General features: G+C 42.6%; 1 protein-coding gene across 9 annotated transcripts in view; it reads right to left on the bottom strand.

The window, feature by feature from the left end:
- LOC123377056 overlaps positions 1-19,230 on the bottom strand; it is a 348,713-nt gene that overhangs the window by 125,832 nt on the left and 203,651 nt on the right. For 3 of the 9 annotated variants that reach the window (XR_006582058.1, XR_006582062.1, XR_006582063.1), the window contains exon 1: positions 2,377-2,505. The exons of the other annotated variants lie outside the window; for them this stretch is intronic. The gene's annotated coding sequence lies outside the window, so the exon portion shown is untranslated. Of the gene's footprint in view, positions 1-2,376; positions 2,506-19,230 lie in introns of those variants that run through there. 9 annotated transcript variants of the gene reach the window in all.

The following is a 19,230-nucleotide window of genomic DNA, read 5'->3' as shown; positions in this document are numbered from 1 at the left end:
CCCTTTTCCCCCTCCTGCTTGAGTGGCAGCATGTGATAATGTAACCCCTGCTGGTACCCTTGGCCTCATATTGTGCGTTCCTACAGTTTGTTCATCACTGAATAACACACAATTTATTCATCTCAAGATGCATCATTGGAGCTGCAGAAGACGAGTGGTGAGCAGAGTTGGGTGCATGAATCACAAGTGCATGAAGCAAGTCCACAAGTCCATATTAATCACTTGATCTGACCTGTTTCGTTTACTTTTCTGCAAACACCACCAGCATTATTTTGGTCTCACACATGTTTGGGGAGAATGTTCTGTTCCTGTGAATGCAAGGTCTTGCACTTCAGTGCACACATCCATCTGCATGTCAATGAGCACATCTGCACTCAGGTACTTGGTAACCCTATATCTACTGCTTGTGTGTGTTTGGGAGCCAGAGTGCTATTGGAAGGGTGAGACTAGTACAGTGCTTTGAAGTCCTTAGCTTTATCCAAAAGCAAACAAGAAATACAAACTCAGCATGAAAAGGGAGGGAGAGAGAGGGGGATTTGAGGATCCTTTTGCTGGAAACACTTTGCACATGTTTGATGTCCCCAAAGCGGAGGTGGATGGGTGCTAGAGAAGCAGGACTGCAGAGTCAGGTGCATGGCTGCCAAGTGAATAACCAAAATTTGATCTCTTCAGTTGTTGTATACAATGTTGTCGTAGTCGCGTTTGTCCCAGGACATTAGAGAGACAAGGTGGGTGAAGTAATATCTTTTATTGAACCAGCTTCTGTTGGTGAGAGAGGCAAGCTTTCAAGCTTACATAGAGCTCTTCTTCAGAAAGATATTCCCTCACACACTTTGTCTCTTGAATAACCAAAGGCAGAACGCCCAGTGGAAAGAAATCCTACTGTTAACTTGATTTTTAAATCACCACTCATTAGAGCATCATTAATATGCACAGTGGACAATGCCCTACCGGTCTTAGTGAAACTTTCAGGGCTTAGTGGTAATTTTCAATTATCTTGCCACTTGTGAACTAATCCTTGACAAAGGATGACTGATGGGTTCAAGATTGTCCCCCAGCCTCAGTAGCAGACAATGTGAAGATGGATGAACCTTGATAAGACATCAGTAAGGGTTTTGTTGAAGACCCGTGACCCTCTGTTATTAGGAATGGCTGTGCCACATTAGAAGGGCATGACAATTATCTGTAGCCAATCACCCTTTCTGTGTGCTAAGTGGAGAAGCAGGGAGCGAGGAGAGACATTTACATATTGCCAATAATTTCAGATATTTCACCCAGCTCTAATTATAATCACCATTGAACGGATAGGAAACAGAGGCACAAAGCTCAAGTGACTTGCACAAGACCACACAATGGATTTGTGGCAGAGTCAGGAATGGAACCCAGGTCAGGAATTCAGACTCCCAGACTAACCATCCAAAATGAGCCCAGCAGTTCCAGGATACAGTAACTCCTCAGTTAACATTGTAGTTATGTTCCTGAAAAATGCAACTTTAAGTGAAACGATGTTAAACGAATCCACTTTTCCCATAAGATGTAATGTAAATGTGGAGGGTTAGGTTCCAAGGAAATTTTTTGGGGGCAGACAAAAGGCATTATAAACTGTACTGTACTGTGGCTGGGAGGTGCCCCTGGCTTACCCCACACAGGCACAGCCAGCTGCAGGAAAGGACGCTAGGAAGCACCTTGCACAGCAGCAGCTTCCCCTCCGAAGAACAGGCACCGACTTTGCCAGGGGATGCTCCAGGCCCGCCTCTTCCTGTCCCCGCTCCACTCCAGGCCCGCCTCTTCCCACCCCCACTGCACCTCCTTCCCAGAGCACGCCGCGCCCCTGCTCCTCCCCCTTCCTCCCAGCGCTTCCCGGCCTCCAAACAGTGGTTTGGTGGCACTTAGGACTTTCTGGGAGGGAGGGGGAGGAGTGGAGATGCGGCACTTCCTTGCTCCTCCCCCTCCCTCCCAGAAAGTCCTAAGCGCAGCCAAACAGTTGAAAGTCCAAGAGATTTAAAATAATATATCTATTTAACCCAGTTTTGAAGTCCCTACTTTCTGGAACATGTGAGGTCAAACTCAACTGTGAGAGGCCCGCTTGAGCGTAGAAATGTGCACCTACATGCCTGCAGAGACCTCCTCCTCTGAAAGTCTGGCCCATAATAGTTTAGACACTGCCACAGTATCCTCAGCTACAATAGCCAAATCTGTAGCAATTTCTCTGTTTTGCTGATTACATAGTTACTAAATGGCTTTGTAATCAAGCTAATCGTGAATGGCTCTTATAAAACAATGGAATATCTTCCTGCACAACTGTCACTAAGAAGCCCCAAAAACAATACCAGCCAAAATGAAAGAGTACAAAAACAAACAGATGTTCCTAACTACCTGATCAGCTCCTTTCGGGCTTCCTACCAAAGAAGCACGGCGCATCCACAACTCCGGCTGGTATTAATGAGGATTACAAGTGGTCGCTACCTTTACAAATGAGGCCATTAAGTGTCCCAAGGTTCTCTCTTCTTTGTCTATGAAACAATCAAGTCTATGTAACAATGACCTAGCTTGGTGCAGTCCAGGCCCGCTGGCAGCAATCCCGGGCCCCAGGGCAGAACAGTCAATGGGCCCGCACCCACACGCAAGCCGTGGACACGGTCCGTCTGACATTTGGGCAGTGCTGCGCCTGTGCTTGCTGGCACCCAGCGAACTGCTGGCTGCGCTGCTGGCTGTGCTCCTCTGGCACAGCCGGGGCTTCCACATGCCTGCCCATTAGGGTTGCCAATCGCGCAAACACAAAGGCCCTTACACCGCCCCGCCCCTTCCCTGAGACCACACCCTGTCCTGCCCCTTCTCTGAGGTCCCACTCCCTGCTCACTCCATCCCCCCTCCCTCCGTCGCTCGCTCTCACCCACCCTCACTCACTTTCACCAGGCTGGGGCAGGGGGTTGGGGTGCAGGGTGAAGGCTCTGGGAGGGAGTTTGGGTGTGGGAAGGTTATGGGGTTGGATGCAGGAGGGAGTGCAGGGTGCAGGCTCTGGGAGGGAGTTTGGGTGTGGGCTCTGGGCTGGGGCAGAGGGTTGGGATGCGGGAGGCAGTGCGGGGTTTTGGCTCTGGGCTGGGGCAGGGGCTCGGGGTACGGGAGGGGGAGAGAGGGCAGCGCTTACCTCAGGCAGCTCCCGTAAGCGACCAGCACACTGCTGTAGCAAGCACTGGGAGGGAGGGGTAGGAGTGGGAACATGGCGTGCTCAGGGGAGGAGATGGGGAAGAGGTGGGACTGGGGCGGGGACTTTGGGGAAGGGGTTGGAATGGGGGCAGGAGGGGGTGGGGCAGGGGTGGAGTCGGGGCAGGGCTGGGGGTAAAGGGGGGGTCGAGCACCCACCAGTAGCAGAAGTCGGCGTCTATGCCCCTAAGCGATGTAAGTTATACCAACCTGCGTGGTGGTGAAGACCACTTCTCCCACCGACACAGCTACTGCCTCTTGGAGGTGGAATAACGAAGCTGACCGGAGAGATCTCTCCCGTCGGCTTAGAGCGTCTTCACCAGAAGCATTACAGTGGCTCTGCTGCATCAGTGCAGCTGCACCCAATAGCGCTTCTAGTGTAGATGAGATATCATTGGAAACATTTTCAATGGGGACTGCTGCAAAGGTTACAACTATATTTCCTGGGTGAGTTATTTAAAATGTGGTCACAACAATGTTTTGAAAATGTTCTCCTGGCTTTCCAACCATTGCATGGTCTTTGGTGCCGTATTTTTCCTACTCTCTTTTACACAATAGAACAACCACCCTCTTAATAGATGATCCAATTTTATTTTGTCACAGGCAGTTATGAAGCAAACCAATGCAGACTAAATATCAATGTTTAGAGGCTTACAGTTAATTGTTTCAGTATCTTAGACACAGTATACATCCTACAGCAGCAATGCTATGGTTCTTGTGGCTCCACAGACAAATTTATCCCCATGAGAAAAGGTGTGTTTGCTGAAGGAAATTCTTTATTTCTGCTTGCTGTTACTTTGCTTTTACTGAGAAAGAAAGGAGGGGGGATTCTCTCCAGAGATTGATAAGTTTAGACCCTGTATTTTTGCATCTTGGGTTACAGAGACAAGTTACTTTCTTTTTATTCTTTAATAAATCTTTTCTGTTAAGGACTTGGTTAATCTTTCTTTGGGTGGATTCTCAGAGAAAGGGGAGGGGGAGGCATCCCTCTGTAGTTAGATCCCGGTATCTCTCCTAGGAAAAGGGAGGGGGGAGGAAGCAGGGGGGAATGGTTTATTTCTCCTGGGTGTAAGAACTCCATAGATTTGGGGCTCTTGGGATCCCCGAGGATTTGGGGGAAGGACTGTGTCCCAATCCACGTACCTGATTGGGTGGTGGCAGCTTTTACCAGATCTAAACTAGGATTTTTAGTTTAGAGGGAAACCAGTACAGGTCCCCATTTTAGAACCCAACAGCTCTAAGTGGGGGTGAGACCTATGACAAGGTCGGTCCCCTAATTTTAATATTGGCCCTAATTCAGCAAGGTATTTTAGCATGTGTGCCAGTTCAGGCATGTCAACAGATCAACTGAAATCAATGCTTAAAGTCAAGCACGTGCTTAACAAATAGCTTGAGGAATCAAGGCCTTAGTCCTCTAACTAAATCATCATTAAGCAATTTCAGCAATTAAAAAAATGTGCTGTGTATAGATGTTGTCTGCAGAATATTGTTACCATCTTGTCTTGGAAGAGAAGTGTCACAAGACATGTATTATTTTCTTAGTTAGTGTGGGGTTCCCATGACTTGATATTTGTATGACTAAGTAATGAAGATACTGCACAAAAGCCTTAATACTGTAATTCAGCTAACAGTGGCAACAGTAATCAGTGTCTAGCATTCAGACCCAGAACAATCTGACAGCTTTGTTTGAGTGTATCTCAATATTTTGCTAAAAGCAAACATTGGCATTAAAGAGGAGAAAGTGTGATTGAAAAGGTAAGTGAGCAGCTCATGGTCAGACTGAAGTATTCACATAATGCAGAAAACAAATGAGAGACAGGAGGAAAAATGGGCTTCTTTGAGTTTTGCCCATATTAATTAACATCGGTTGTATCCACTTTAGGTGAATTATCTCTTATAAGTGATGCCATCTGAATACATTTATGTATGATTTGAGCACAGAGACCATAGTGAATAATATTCCATTTAATGAATATAGCTCAGAAATGAGCGATTAAAAAGAAATCCTATTTTAGGTGCAGTTAAGCACACATTTTTGGAAGATTAGAAACTCTTGTATGAGCTTTGGTCCTAAGAGATCTGACTGCTTTAAAGATTAATAGAACAAAACCAGAAATAACATTTTTCATTTGTATCTTTCAGTGCTAAGATACCTAAATACAGTGTTTAATTGTGTAACAATTTGTCATGCCTCCTCCATAGTTTAGAGGATGAAACCCTAAATGTTTTCACAAAGTATCTGTTGTGTTTTGTTAACTTAATGCTTCATCAGTTCTGTGACAATTCTTAAAAGTAATTAAACTGGATCTGGAATAGCACCGTACAGTACCTAGAAATTGAACTAGTCATGCTGCAAATTGAAATTCTTCAGTCTGAATCCCTATAAATAATGCACATTAACATAAAAAAAATCCATCAACTTTGCTGAGATCACTTCTGTTTCTCAAAAGGTGAATTTAATTTTTGTTATTTCAACAGTGCTAGGAAAACACATCAAAATAAACAAATGTTAAAGATGAGCCTAAGCGATCTGAAAACTAATCCTTCTGAATACCTGAATGTGGATGGCCTGTTGTGAAAGTCTAAAAGCCACATGGCCAAATTCATCACTCATGGCATTCCATTAAAGTTAACGGCATGACCACAGGGATTAATTTGGTCCATGAACTTCAGGTGTGGTGGCACTGAATACTTAAAACTCTCAGACATGTATGGCAACCTGCGAGGAGGTGAGGCAAGGAAAGCCATTGTCCTAAGCTTTGTTAACAAAGGCTAAAACTATTAATATACCTCACTGCTGCTCATTGTTATTCATGGGAATAGTAGTGCCAATATATAATCCCATTACTTTTATGAGCGAACCCTAATTAGACACCTAAAAGCCAATGAACATCGACCAACAATTTCCATGATACTAAGAAACCCTACTTTGCAGGAAAAAGTAAACACAAGATTTCTGCAAATTACCAGCCTTGTTTTCTTTTATAAATAATGTAAGGACAATGCCAGTTCTCTTTCTGGTAAACAGGCCATGAATATCCTGTGGTAATTAATTAGCATAAATAATTAGTTATTTCAAATCTAGTAGAACTTTATGTCCCTGAAAGGGACACTGTCAAGTTAGAATTCATTGACTACATTCCTGGTATACCTCAGCTAAAGAGAGTGGACTTGCAATTGAAATAACTTTACCTTAAATTAGGAAAACTGAATTTCAAAAGTCAAATATATTTTTGTGTGTTATGTTTTTATTTATTTATTTATACATACGGTTTGAATTCAATTTCCAGGACATTGCTGCACTTAGACCCTGGTCTTGCACTTCACTGCAGGTGGATGTGTCCCTATGCCCATGCACTGACTGCCAAAGTTAGTGGAGAGGTTGTGCCGGTATGTAATCAAGTCCAGGATTCAGGTCCCAGACTGACAACACTCTTTCATTGGGGGAAATGTCTTCTTTACTCTAGGTAGAGACATGGTGACCCCATTGTCCCTTGTGAATTTATCTTAGCTACCATAACCCCCTGTTGATGTTAGATAATAAGATATTATTCGTGTACCAGTCATAAAACTAAACATACCCAGTACATACTAAAAACTAAATTCAGTTGCCTAGCTACCTCTACTAGCTAAAAGAGACTTGCAAACTGCTACATCTTAATATTATTGTACCTAAACCTAAGACATGGAAGTGTGCTGTACCTGTGTAAGATACACAGACATTTCCCGACAGGATCTGTGTTCTTTAATTTAGTAAAGACAAAGTACAAGCACAAAAGACAGTAGATACAAATGCCTGTACAATTCAGTTTGCAGTGTTTCCCCACTGGTTGTGGAGCTGAATTTATCTTTAACCCTGCTATTCTATTTGCTCCAGTATCAGAACCATCCGCTTCAGGCACTTACAGGGTAAGATTAGCATCTTCAAGAGTCCTTTGCATCCTGTTTTTTTCTAGAAGCAACAGCATCTGGGAATCTGATTGTTATATGATCTCCTGGCTGACTACAGAAGCTGTGAAACTGCTTATGCTAATAAAGGTAACAAAATATTTCTCCAAGGACTTGAGCGCCTAAATTCCATATGCCACATCCTGAAGTTGCCACATAGCTTCATCCTACCTGGTTTCCCTTGTGAGTCACTTCACATAGAAATAAAGTAATGATAATAACAGGAGGTTATCAAAGCACCTTACTGCTGAAGCCTTCCAATGCCCCTGTGAGACAGAGATGGGGAAACAATTGCACAGAGACTAAGTGAATTGTTCAAGTCAGGCAGCAGAACTGATGTGTTACATCTTTCCCTTAGCTGAAGTTTTCAAATGTCCACAGTGGGTAGAGGTGGCAGGGTGTGTCATTTTCACCTAAAACCATGCTCCATAACTTATTGCTGAATGAAAGCAGAAAATGGAGTCAAACACTTGATGGAAGGCTTCAAGGTAACAAAATCGTCATAGCAAGAGAACAGAAACTTCTGAAGATGAAAAGAAGTGGCCATAGAAAGGACCACTGGTAGTAAGACACCTGTGAAAGGAACCAAGTTGTCACCAATTTCAGATGTGACTTTTCTGGGGGTGCCCTCAATGCAGCAGGCATCAATAATGCCACCATATTGACCAGCATCATCACAGAGGTCATCCCTGCCATCACCACATGCTGGGACCCAAGGTTTTCCCATCATATGCCCTCTGCTTCCTGATCCTGAAAGACATCCTTACCAAAACCAAAAAAAGAACAGGAGTACAGACATCACCATCTCTATGGTAGTATCTTAGATGGGCAACTCTAGAGATCAGAACCAAAGATTTCTGCTGTCCCCCTGTAGTGTGTATTTTTTTTTTTTACCTATTCCTTCTCTCTCTCCCTGTTCTTTCTGTCTAATAAAAGCCCTGCCTACTCAGTTAGGGCAGATTTACCCAGCAACAGTTTGCTGTTGCCAACACCACAAGTCAATCAAGAGGCTGAGTCACCTGATCTCAGTAAAAAGATTTGGCTCCCACAGACCAACCAGAGAAAAATAAGAGCATCTGAGCCAAACATCTCCCAGAGCCAGGGGAATAACGCTGGGATCCAGGAGCAGATACTGGTTCATGTGCTTTGCTTGTGGTTGTTTAGCAACCAAAACACATCCCAAAAGAGAGCCCAATTCTGATTTACACTAAGACCTCTTTACACCACTCTGGTAGCAAGCATGAATTATATTTAAATTAAATTTACACTCAATTTAATGCCTCTTGTCACCATCAAAGATGTGTAAAGGAGCCTCAGAGTAAATGAGAAGCAGGCCCAGAAGCTGCATTTTCCTCTTTTTTCTCTCCTCCTTTGTATGTATTTCTCTCACTTTGTCTTAAGAAGAAACAACCCTGGATTTGAATGACAAAGCCTGAGAACAGAGTGCAATTGGCAAAAATGACTCTCTCTTTTTCCCAACAGGACATTTAATATCATTTAAGAGACTGTCAGGCAAAGGGGTTTAACATGGAGGAACAGGGAAACAATTCAAAGAGGGATTGGGCATGTGTAACAAGGATATCCAGATTTAATGCTTTAAAAGAAAAAAATGGAAGGGATGTTAAATCTCATGCTAAATCAATCCTCGGACTATTAGGGTTTAGGATAAAATCTTAATAGTGGGCAGCTTATGCCATATTTGCCTACTAAGGAGTTTCTTGTATCTTCTGAAGCTTCTGGTGGTGGATACTGTCAGCACATCGGACTAGACGGACCTCAGCTTTGATTAAATCAGGCAAATCTTATGTTCCCATGTTCCCAAGGGAATGAAGATTTGCTTAGTTTGGAATAAGGATTGAGACACCCAGTGTAAAATTGCATCGCTCCACTGCAGTTAATCGAGCTACACCAATTTACACCAGCTGAATATCTGTCCCTAAATATCCTGAGTGGGTTTTTAAAAAAAAAAAACTTTTTCTTTAATTTTTAATGCAGCTCTAATAAATGTTCAAAAGAATCCTGTTTGTGGCACACAAGTGAATCCAAGAGAACTCTGAAGAAACTACTGTCCATGTTGTTTCAGTAAGTAATGAATGAGGTAATTTACAAACTACAGCATACTAAACCCACTCCGACCGTCACAACAGAATCCGGGGTTCTGTTGAGTCACATTCTCCTACAGTAATTTAGTAATACTTATCTAACACTGCCTTCCTGTGCTTAATAGCACCAAAACCCTCGTGCAGGTTTGCTGGGAATAGAAATTATGTTATAGTTTGCATCTGGTACGTAATTAATGTCACCATGCCACCTGGCACTGTGCTCTTTATGGTAAATTATGGTTAAATATCAACAACTTCTGACATACAAGCCTATTACATGTTTCAACCTAAGCACGTCAGCCACTTTCTTGCGAATAAAACCATTATTATCATTGATTACAAAAAGGGTAATTTACAATTCAGCTACAACATTTATTAGCCTTTTTATAGCCTATTACAGATTCTCATTTTTCTATTTTATTAAAAGAAATAATTTCCATTACTTGTGGGTTTATAAAGCGATAAACAGCCCTTGGTTAGTCAGCACTTTCAGGGAAGCCATTCACAGATAATTTAATGCTTTTCAAAACTAAGCAACTAAAAAAAATGGTTACTCACTTCTCGTAACTGTTGTTCTTTCAGATGTGTTGTTCATGTCCATTCCAATCGTTCTCTCGATGTAGAAGGCTAGTGCTCTGCAGACATCCAATGAGTGAAGCCTTTGCTCCATGCCGCTCGAGTGAGGCTTAGGATGGAATTATGGGAGGAAAATGTCCTGGTTGATGGGACACAACCTTGTCCTTATGGAATACAGTGTAAGGGGGCTCTGATGTCAGGGCCTTGAGCTCAGATACCCTTCTGGCCAAGGTTATCGCTACCAGAAATGCTACTTTGTATGAGAGATAGAGCAGGGAGCACATTGCTAAGGGTTCAAAGGGTGGACCATGAGTCTGGAAAGGACCAGACTGAGGTTCCAAGCCGGAACCGGCTGTCAGACATGCGGGTATAGCCTGTCGAGACCTTTAAGGAAACAATTGACCATAGGGTTAGCAAAGACCGAGCAGCCCTCTGCTCCTGGGTGAAAGGCAGAGATGGCAGCCAAATGAACCCTTATTGAAAACATTGACAACCCCTGCTGCCTGAGATGGAGGAGATAGTCTAATGTAAGTGTTACAGAGGCGAGCGTCAGGGACAAACAGTGCTGCACTGACCAGACTGAAAATGTCTTCCACTTGGCAAGGTAGGTGGCTCTCATGGAGTGTTTTCTACTGCCACAGAGGACTTGTCTAACCAGATCCGAGCAAGAAAGCGCCATCGGATTCTGCCACGGAGCTTCCACACTGTGAGGTGAAGCAACTCGAGGTTTGGGTGTTGAAGATGGCCATGATCCTGAGTTAGTAAGTCTGGGAAGAGTGTCGAGGTGACTGGCGCTTCCACGGACGTTTCCAGGAGTGATGAGTACCAGTGCTGGCAGGGCCAGGCTGGAGCTATCAATATCACCAAAGCTTGTTCCCTCCGTATCTTGAGGAGCACCTTGTGAACGAGAGGGCAGGAACACAAATAGGAGACGGCCTCCCCAAGGGAGGAAGAATGCGTCCCTGATGGAGCCTGGGACGTGGTTCAGGAAGGAGCAAAACTGCTGACACTTCTTGTTGTGTCGTGTGGCGAACCGGTCTATCTGGGGAAAAGCTCACTGATGGAAGATTGAGTTCACCATGTCCGGGTGAAGGGACCACTCGTGGATGTGGAACAACTGGCAGAGGTAGTCTACCAACTCACTCCATACTCCAGGAAGGTACAACGTTTGCAGATGTATCAAGTGCTCTACACAGAAGTCCCACAGCATGAGGGCTTCTTGGCACAGGGGAGAGGAGCATGCACCTCCCTGTTTGTTGATATAGAACATCACTGTGGTGTTGTCTGTCATAATTGATACGTCTCCCTATCAAGTGGGCTCGGAAAAGTCTGGCACGCCAGGTATACCACTCTGACATGGATGTGGAGAGCAAGTTCCACCTGAGACCAGAGGCCTTGTGTTCTGAGTTCTCCCAAATGTGCTCCCCAGCCCAGAGCTGACGCATCTGTCACTAGAGAGTGGGACGGCTGAGGGCTGGTGAAGGGGATCCCTGCACATACTACTTGTGGGTCAAGCCGCCACACAAGGCAGTCTATTACAGGGCGAGGCAGGGTTACTATCCTGTCCAAACTGTCCCGGACTGGCTGATACACTAACGTCAGCCACGACTGAAGAGGTCGAAGTCCTAGTCCGGCATGCTGTACCATGTAGGTACAAGCCGACATGTATACTAGCAGTTTCAGGCAATTGCTTGCTGTGGTGGTGGGAAACTGCCTGAGACTTCGAATTATGTCATTCTGAGCCCGAAACCTCACTTTCAGGAGGTATGCCCTGGCCTGTGTCGAATCCGGTACTGCCCCTATGAACTCTATCTGCTGAACTAGGGACAGAGTTGATTTCTCCATATTGAGACGAACGCTCAGTTTGTCAAACATCGATCTTATAAAGTCCACTGTGCCTCTGCTTGAGCCCTGGTATCCAGTCACCCTATTGCTAAGCAAGGGCTATGGGATGTTCCAGCTAACTGTCACTGGCAGTAAGAAGGAACTGAGGGGGTGGCGTGTTGTCCAAGCTCTATATTGACGCGACTCCAGGGGCGGGGGCCAGGCCGACCCAATGGATGCTGCTAGCTACCCTGCACATGCGCGCAACACACCTGATTTTAATGGACATGAAAAAGCACTCAAAGAAGTATCACTATTACACTCAATTTAACAAACTATTCTGCTTCCTCTTTTCTTTCTCCAACTTTCAGATGAGTGAAATTATGCAATTTTCAAAGTGCTGTATTCAAAAACTGTTCAGAGTGGAAGGGGATTTTATAGCCAATTTAATCTTTAAGAAAAGTTTTAAAAACACAAATCTAAATGAAATATTTTGTTTGACCTGAAGCACTTTGGAAGAAAATTAGATGGACACCAACAACCAGATTCTCCCATCTCCAGAATAATTTATTTTAACTTGTGCCACTGCTGGAGAAACTTAACATAAGAGGAAGCAGGAATCATTACAATAATTAGCAAATTAGTCTAGCCTTGATGATTCTCAGAACTAGTACTGAGCCAACAACTTATTTTTCAGGTTGTTGGCAATTCTGAAAAATTGGGGTTGGTGTGTGTGTGAATTCTTTTGTGTTGACCTGCAGCAGAAATTTTTCAAAAATGTTCATGAATTAAGAAGTTTAAAAAATTGCTTCAGGTCAAACAAAGTATTTAATTTAGATTTGTGGTTTTTAAACTTTTCTTAAAGATTAAATTGAAGCAAATTTCTAAACAACAAGTTTTGTTTCTAAGATGCCACAGAATGTACATTTCCCTTCCCCCCCCAAAAAAAGAGAGGGGAGGGAATTCACTCAGCCCTCCTCAGAACTACCTCTGTGATAACATGTGACAATGCAGAGGAGGAAGCCAGATGCCATGGTGAGTTCATTCATACCATTTCTCCTCCACAGACCTGAACTCAGATCTTGACTATGTCTTGGGTGAGAATAAATTTGTCACATGCCTTCCAGCCCCTAGAGATCTTTATCTACTTCACAACACAACCCACAGTCTATGACACACTCTGCTCAAAAGAAGCCCAGGATTGGAAAGGCAGATACATTGCAGGTCAGGATTGAGTTTCCCTGTTGTTGCCACTGCAAGTTGCATAGCTCCCACCATACATTACCTAGAACATAATAAGAACATAAGAACGGCCATACTGGGTCAGAACCAAGCTCCATCTAGCCCAGTATCCTGTCTTCTGACAGTGGCCAATGCCAGGTGCCCTAGAGGGAATGAACAGAACATGTAATCATCAAGTGATCCATCCCCTGTCGCACATTCCCAGCTTCTGGCAAACAGACTAGGGACACCATCCTTGCCCATCCTGGCTAAAAGCCAATGATGGACCTATCCTCCATGAATTTATCTAGTTCTCTTTTGAACCCTGTTATAGTCTTGGCCTTCACAACATCCTCTGGCAAAGAGATCCACACGTTGACTGTATGTTGTGTGAAGAAATACTTCCTTTTGTTTGTTTAAAACCTGCTGCCTATTAATTTCATTTGGTGGCCCCTAGTTCTTAAATTATGAGACAGAGTAAATAACACTTCCTTATTTACTTTCTCCGCACCAGTCATGATTGAGCAGGTGTTACTAGTCTCTTATAGGCAACACATTTATAATACACACAAATGTAAAGGAAAGTGGTTTTAGACCATTTAATATTTTTATAATGAAAGTTTTATATTAAAGAACAAAGTTAATACATCTATACAATATCTTGAGACCCACATTCAAGAATTCCCTAGATCAAAATTTTGGCTCCCAAATCCATATTTAGACTCAAACAAAAATTATGTGAGGAACTGAACACTGGAGCTGCCATCAGTTTTGTCTATGCATTTAGGAGACAAATTTTAGACACCGGGTTTGAAAATGTTAGCCAAAATATCTAATAATATATTACATCATGTACCATATGCTTCTCTCAAATTGTATGGCAGAGGTAATCCTAATGAATAATAAACTGTTTAGATAAATGTTTAAAACTACTTAAAGGCTGAGTGGAGCAAGAACATCAAAATGTTACTTACATGGGCACAAATCCATTATTAGGAGAGCCATCTGCTTGGCAGATTGCACACAATATTTGCCAAGCGTAAAATTCTTCCCATCCCATATATGCACCACTCAAGATATGGACCAGATTTAGCAAGGAACCTGACCACATGCTTAACTTTAAACATGTGAGTAGACCCATTGATATCAATTCTTTGAGTTAGGCCCCAATTCAGCAAGTGCCTAAAGGCTTAACTTGTGCATGGGACCCTCAGAATTTGGGGTGAATTTTAAACCTAGAGATCCAGAAACATAAGGGCCTATACTGACATCAAGGTCAGAATTCTGCCAGGCACCCACTTGACAATTCACTTCAAATACAGGTAAAAGATTTTATGTTTATCTTATAAAATAAAAAGTACAGTAAGTATTAGTCAATTTTAAATTACTGTCACACAGAATAAAGTGTTTGTAGGGAAATAATTAGGTATTAGTGTTTGTTTTCATGCTGTATCTGGGAACGACACCAAAATAACATCCTCTTTGAAATATTTAATGAAAGGAAATACCACAAAAACACACCAGTCCAATCACATTTTCTTTGGTTTATTAAAATGTACATCAAACACTTTTGTCAGTTTTTCAGCTAAAATTAATGTGTCAGAGAAAATTCCATAAGTCAGTTATTAAAAGCTTCTCTTGAAATAGATATATCTACATAAGACATTTGTTTTGGAAATCTGACAGATATACTATATTAAAGTAAAGATGCCTGGAGTAATGTTGGATTTTATAATACAGATTGGAAAGATGACTAAAAAATTCTCTTGGATGTCTGCATAATGTTTTAGTGGTGCAAGTAATCAACCGGGAAAAATGATGAACTCTTCTTTAAGCAGGGCATGAACTGACAGCGGATGAAAATGTGAGAATTAGGCTTGAGTAGGTTGTCAGAGTTTCAAGGGTAACTGCATCTATATTCCTGCTCCGGGGTGCAGTAACTGCACCTACTTTAGATTTCTGGTTCCCAGCCATTACCCCTCTTGGGCAGAGACCCACATCTCACTCCCTCTTGACCAGGGATTTTAAGGCTGCACAGTTCCCTGCCTTACGTCGTGATCTCCCTAGCAAGCCAGACTGCCTGAAAAAGCCAGGGCTTGCACTTTGCTTTCTCTTCAAGGACTATGATCAACATATTGCCTGCAGTTCAAATTTACCACACAGCTCCTTCTGAGAAAGCACTTTTATTCTTCAGGTAAAAGCATTATAGAGATTACATTTAAAATAGTAAAAGAACCTACACACATGCTAAAAGCTTACCAAAGATCAATCCAACGCCATCCTAGGCCTCTGGCAGGTTTCAGTCCTTCAAAACCCATAACTGGGTTTTCCCCATGGTTACAAGTTCATCCATCTTAGATTCAGAACCAGACCCAAACTGGGCAGATCAGCAGAGGGTTTTATATAGCTCAGGCCTTTGACCAAGGCTTTCTGTAACAGGGAGTCAGCAGACAACAATCATCTCTCCTCAAGGCATGGCTACAAAAGGCTGGATTTTTGCATAATCAGAGTTGTGGAATTTGCATTCCTCTCCCCTAGGAAAATCACTTAACATCCCCAAAATTCATACTTGTCTGCCATGTTTTTAATATAGTCATTTGAACTCCCAGGTCTTACCTCTGTCACATCTCCTCCACCCCTCTCCCCCAAGTGGTTACATACAATCCCAGCCCCCAATTACACATATATTAAATACAATACGGTCTTTCAGGGATATTGCAGGAGATTAACACCTTTGTGACAGATATGGCAAACATTGCAGATGAAATATCAGCAAATATAAAGTATAAATACAAGACCACACCACCACTGTTAACCTTAAAAGGTGCTGGACCACCCTCATGTGCAAATGTTGCTTGTTCTTGACTGCTTGTGTTAATAAAATAGTTCATTGTCATGTCTGCAAAAGAGAATTCATCAATGAGCTGGGAAGTCTATAGAGGAAAGGTGGAAGCAAAGTTAATGTAACATGGTACAAGTGGGAAACCATTTACAAGAACAGCTGTGTTGATCAGCTATTTCACCTACAAAATCCCTCTTGCCTACTTTTCCAAGGTATTATATAATAACATCTCTGTAAACCATTTTCTGAATCAATTCTTTCCCAGATGCTTTCCCCATGTCTGGCTTACACCTGTTCCACATGTTTCTCTGGCTGAAGACTTTGAGACAGCAGAGAGAAAGTGTGTGCTCTTAGCGCTCCGCATTTTCTAGTGACACCTCGCCAACTGGTAGACACATTCCTTAGTGTTGCAGAGAGACTGTAAAATTGGAGGTGTGCAAAACGTTCAGACTCTGCAATTGATTGAGACTTTCTGAAACTGTGGATACATTTCAACCTGAAATCTCAAAACAAAACTTAGAGTGTGCGTGTTGGGGCAAGAGGGGTGAAACCACCCAGCAAGAGATTTCAAAAAGTATTTGCATAGACTTCTGCAAAGTGAAACCACCAGCTTTTCTCCTGCTTCATTCAAAAACATTGTGATGGTCTCTGGCTCTGCTTTATATTCCAAATATTCTGAGGTGTTTTTTGCTTATGTCCACTCACTTTTCTGCTCTTCACTGTGATTGATGAGGAAAGCAGAATTTGTAACTCAGGATATGTAGAACTCCAAGAAAAAATGAGAGGACCAGATGTATTTCTCCTCTTTTGCCTCCCTAACAGATGGGCAGCTATTCTCCTGCTTATGAAACTCCTGCGTCAACAAGGAGATGTGAGCCAAACCCTGAGGGAGGAGGATTTTTAAAAAAACATAAAATTTATAGTGAGCTCTGGGGAAAGATAATAAACTTATGCAACATATACACTCCCTATGCATTCAATTTGAGCTCTGCAACAGCAATTAGTTGCAGTTACTTTGATATAAGTGTCCTGAAATCATTTCAAAAGGAGATTTTAATATCAGTCTTATCCTGTAGTCCTCAGGCATAGATCTTTCACTCCATGGCACAGAAACCTGGATTTTCTCCATACTGATTACCCTTGTTGTGTGGAGGTCTGTCCCCAGTAGATATTTGGAGACAGCTACATCCCAATGGGCAGGATTACACTGGCTTATCTTCTCCTTATGCGTCATGTTATTTCACTGATATTTCTGCCAGCCTCTCCGGTCCTGATAGCTGGATTAGTAACACGGCCATGGCTGGGGCCCCTCTTCCAACCCCAGCAGAGCTCAGAGGGAGAGACAATTCAGCTCTTGGCTGAATGATCTTTTCCTGAGAAACTTCATGAGCCTCCAGAGGGGATGTGAGTCCTTCCTATAACGTACTCCTCCCCCAGGGCACCAGTGTCCACCTTCCCCCCTGTGTAAACACCTGGCCTAAGAAGGGACCTCTGTGGAATCTGTGTGGCAGGGGGTGAAGGGAGAGATGATGTCACAGAAGAAGCACAAGGGTTGCCCTCCATGCACACAACTCTGAAGGTGGTCCTGGACATGAACTGGAATCTCCATCAGCCAATCAGATCACAGATCCAAAATATTTTATAAGGAAAAACTAACTTATTTACTAGAAAAAACTCTCAGAAACTTAGTATACATTTTATTGTGGAAACCATAGAGAACGATATTTTAAAAACAATCCTCCAACCAAAGCTACAACCTGCAGGAAATCAGAAACTGTTGTGCGTGCAAGTACAAAGATCTCAGCATCAGTATTACATATTGCACATTAGGCTGAAGGGAATAAATGTAGCTGTTCCTTCAAAAAGATACATACCAAGGTCAAAGCTTGTGTCATCACAAATGCAAAACATGAGAAGCCTACACATTGCTTTCAGCAAGAGTTCATTTCGCTGACATGCAGTTTTCTATTAATTTAGGACATTTCTGTCTAAGATTAAAAGCCAGAGGGTACATTCTGTGCTGACCTCCCTTCTGCAATTAAAAAGAAAACAAAATCTTCAGGCTTTAGGGGAAAATTTGATGCCATTTTTATTCTTAGATAATGCAGCATCAATGGGCCCAATCAATATCACACAAAAGGCAGCCAGCAATTTAGGCATCTCATTACATTTTGGGGGGGGGCGGTATTCTTACTAGCAAAAGAACAAAACTTTTCAACAAGGATCAAAGCATAGTACAAAGAAGCTGATAATTGACTAAAATTGCAGTTCAGCATTATATTTCTGAAAAGATACTGTTAGAGCAATTTGTAATGTTCTCAGAAACTCATTTTATTCACCAAGATCTCAACCCAGCCTTCTCTATGGTAGTTTTGATTTGATAGTAGTAGTATTGGAAACAAATTGATATTAGTTGTATTGGAAACCTTTATTTATCCTGCTGCATAGCAAAGTCACCGCAAAAGTAGTTTAATAAATATTTTCATCTAACTCAATAAAAAGTGTGTTTGTGTTTGGGAGCAGAGGTAGGACTCACTGGATTAAATTATTCAGAGAGCCAGGTGCAATTGATCAGTTTTTTGGGACTATAAAAGAAAAAAAGATAAAAAGGACAGGAACTGGAAATGTATTTAAAGACCCTATAAATCATGATGTATAGAGCAAATACACATAATTACCCTGTATTGAAGGCATTTTCTTGCATTGCCGCTTCAATTTGGGCTGGTTTTGAATTTTTTTTTTAATATTTTCTTTTCTACTCAAGGATGAGAAGTTGTAATTTCATTCTGAAGCTCTGAAGATTGTGGATATTCTTCCAGAAGCAAGTTCAACCATGGCTTGCCAGTTGCCAAGAAGGCCCTGTTTCCTATGCATATAAATCTCACCCTGGAAGATGACAGTCCCATAGTTTCAGTGGAATGTAGCTATTATGGGAGGTCCTGATTAGCTAGGGTGAAGCAGCTCCCAGGAAACTCCATTCTGTTCCATGGGAAGCTTTGAGTATAAGGACTGAAACCTAGAATTTGACCTGCTATTCAACAGAAAGGCAGTGAAGGCAGCAGAGCATTAGACTGATGAGCTCAGTTGCACTGTGCTGACCTACTTGGTCTTCTAAGAATGGAAGTTGTATTCCTAATGCAGTACAAACTATTGTATTGAGCCAGGAGGTCATGAATGTATGATCTCCTGTGCAACTACTAACTCAATAAGCACTTAGATGCCACTGCAATAGAAACATATAAGGACCTAGATGAATACAGGCGGCATAGTCTTCTGGATTTTTGCAGCCATTAAGAGTCCAAGTGAATACTGACATTATTCAGTCATTACTAATGATCTAAGGAGAAATCCTCATATTGGAGGATTCTTTTAAGTCCTTCCCTCTCCTCACCAGCATCACTTCATTCTTAGACCAACTGATGCAGGCTGGAGCTGAATCCATCTCCCAGCTCTCCAAGAGCCTGGAAGAGATGCTGCTGCTTGGACTCATGTGAAGGTCATGCAGAGCTGAGT

Source organism: Mauremys mutica, chromosome 9, assembly GCF_020497125.1.
Source record: "Mauremys mutica isolate MM-2020 ecotype Southern chromosome 9, ASM2049712v1, whole genome shotgun sequence".
Lineage (NCBI taxonomy): Eukaryota > Metazoa > Chordata > Testudines > Geoemydidae > Mauremys > Mauremys mutica.
This window is presented reverse-complemented; position numbering and strand designations above follow the sequence as displayed.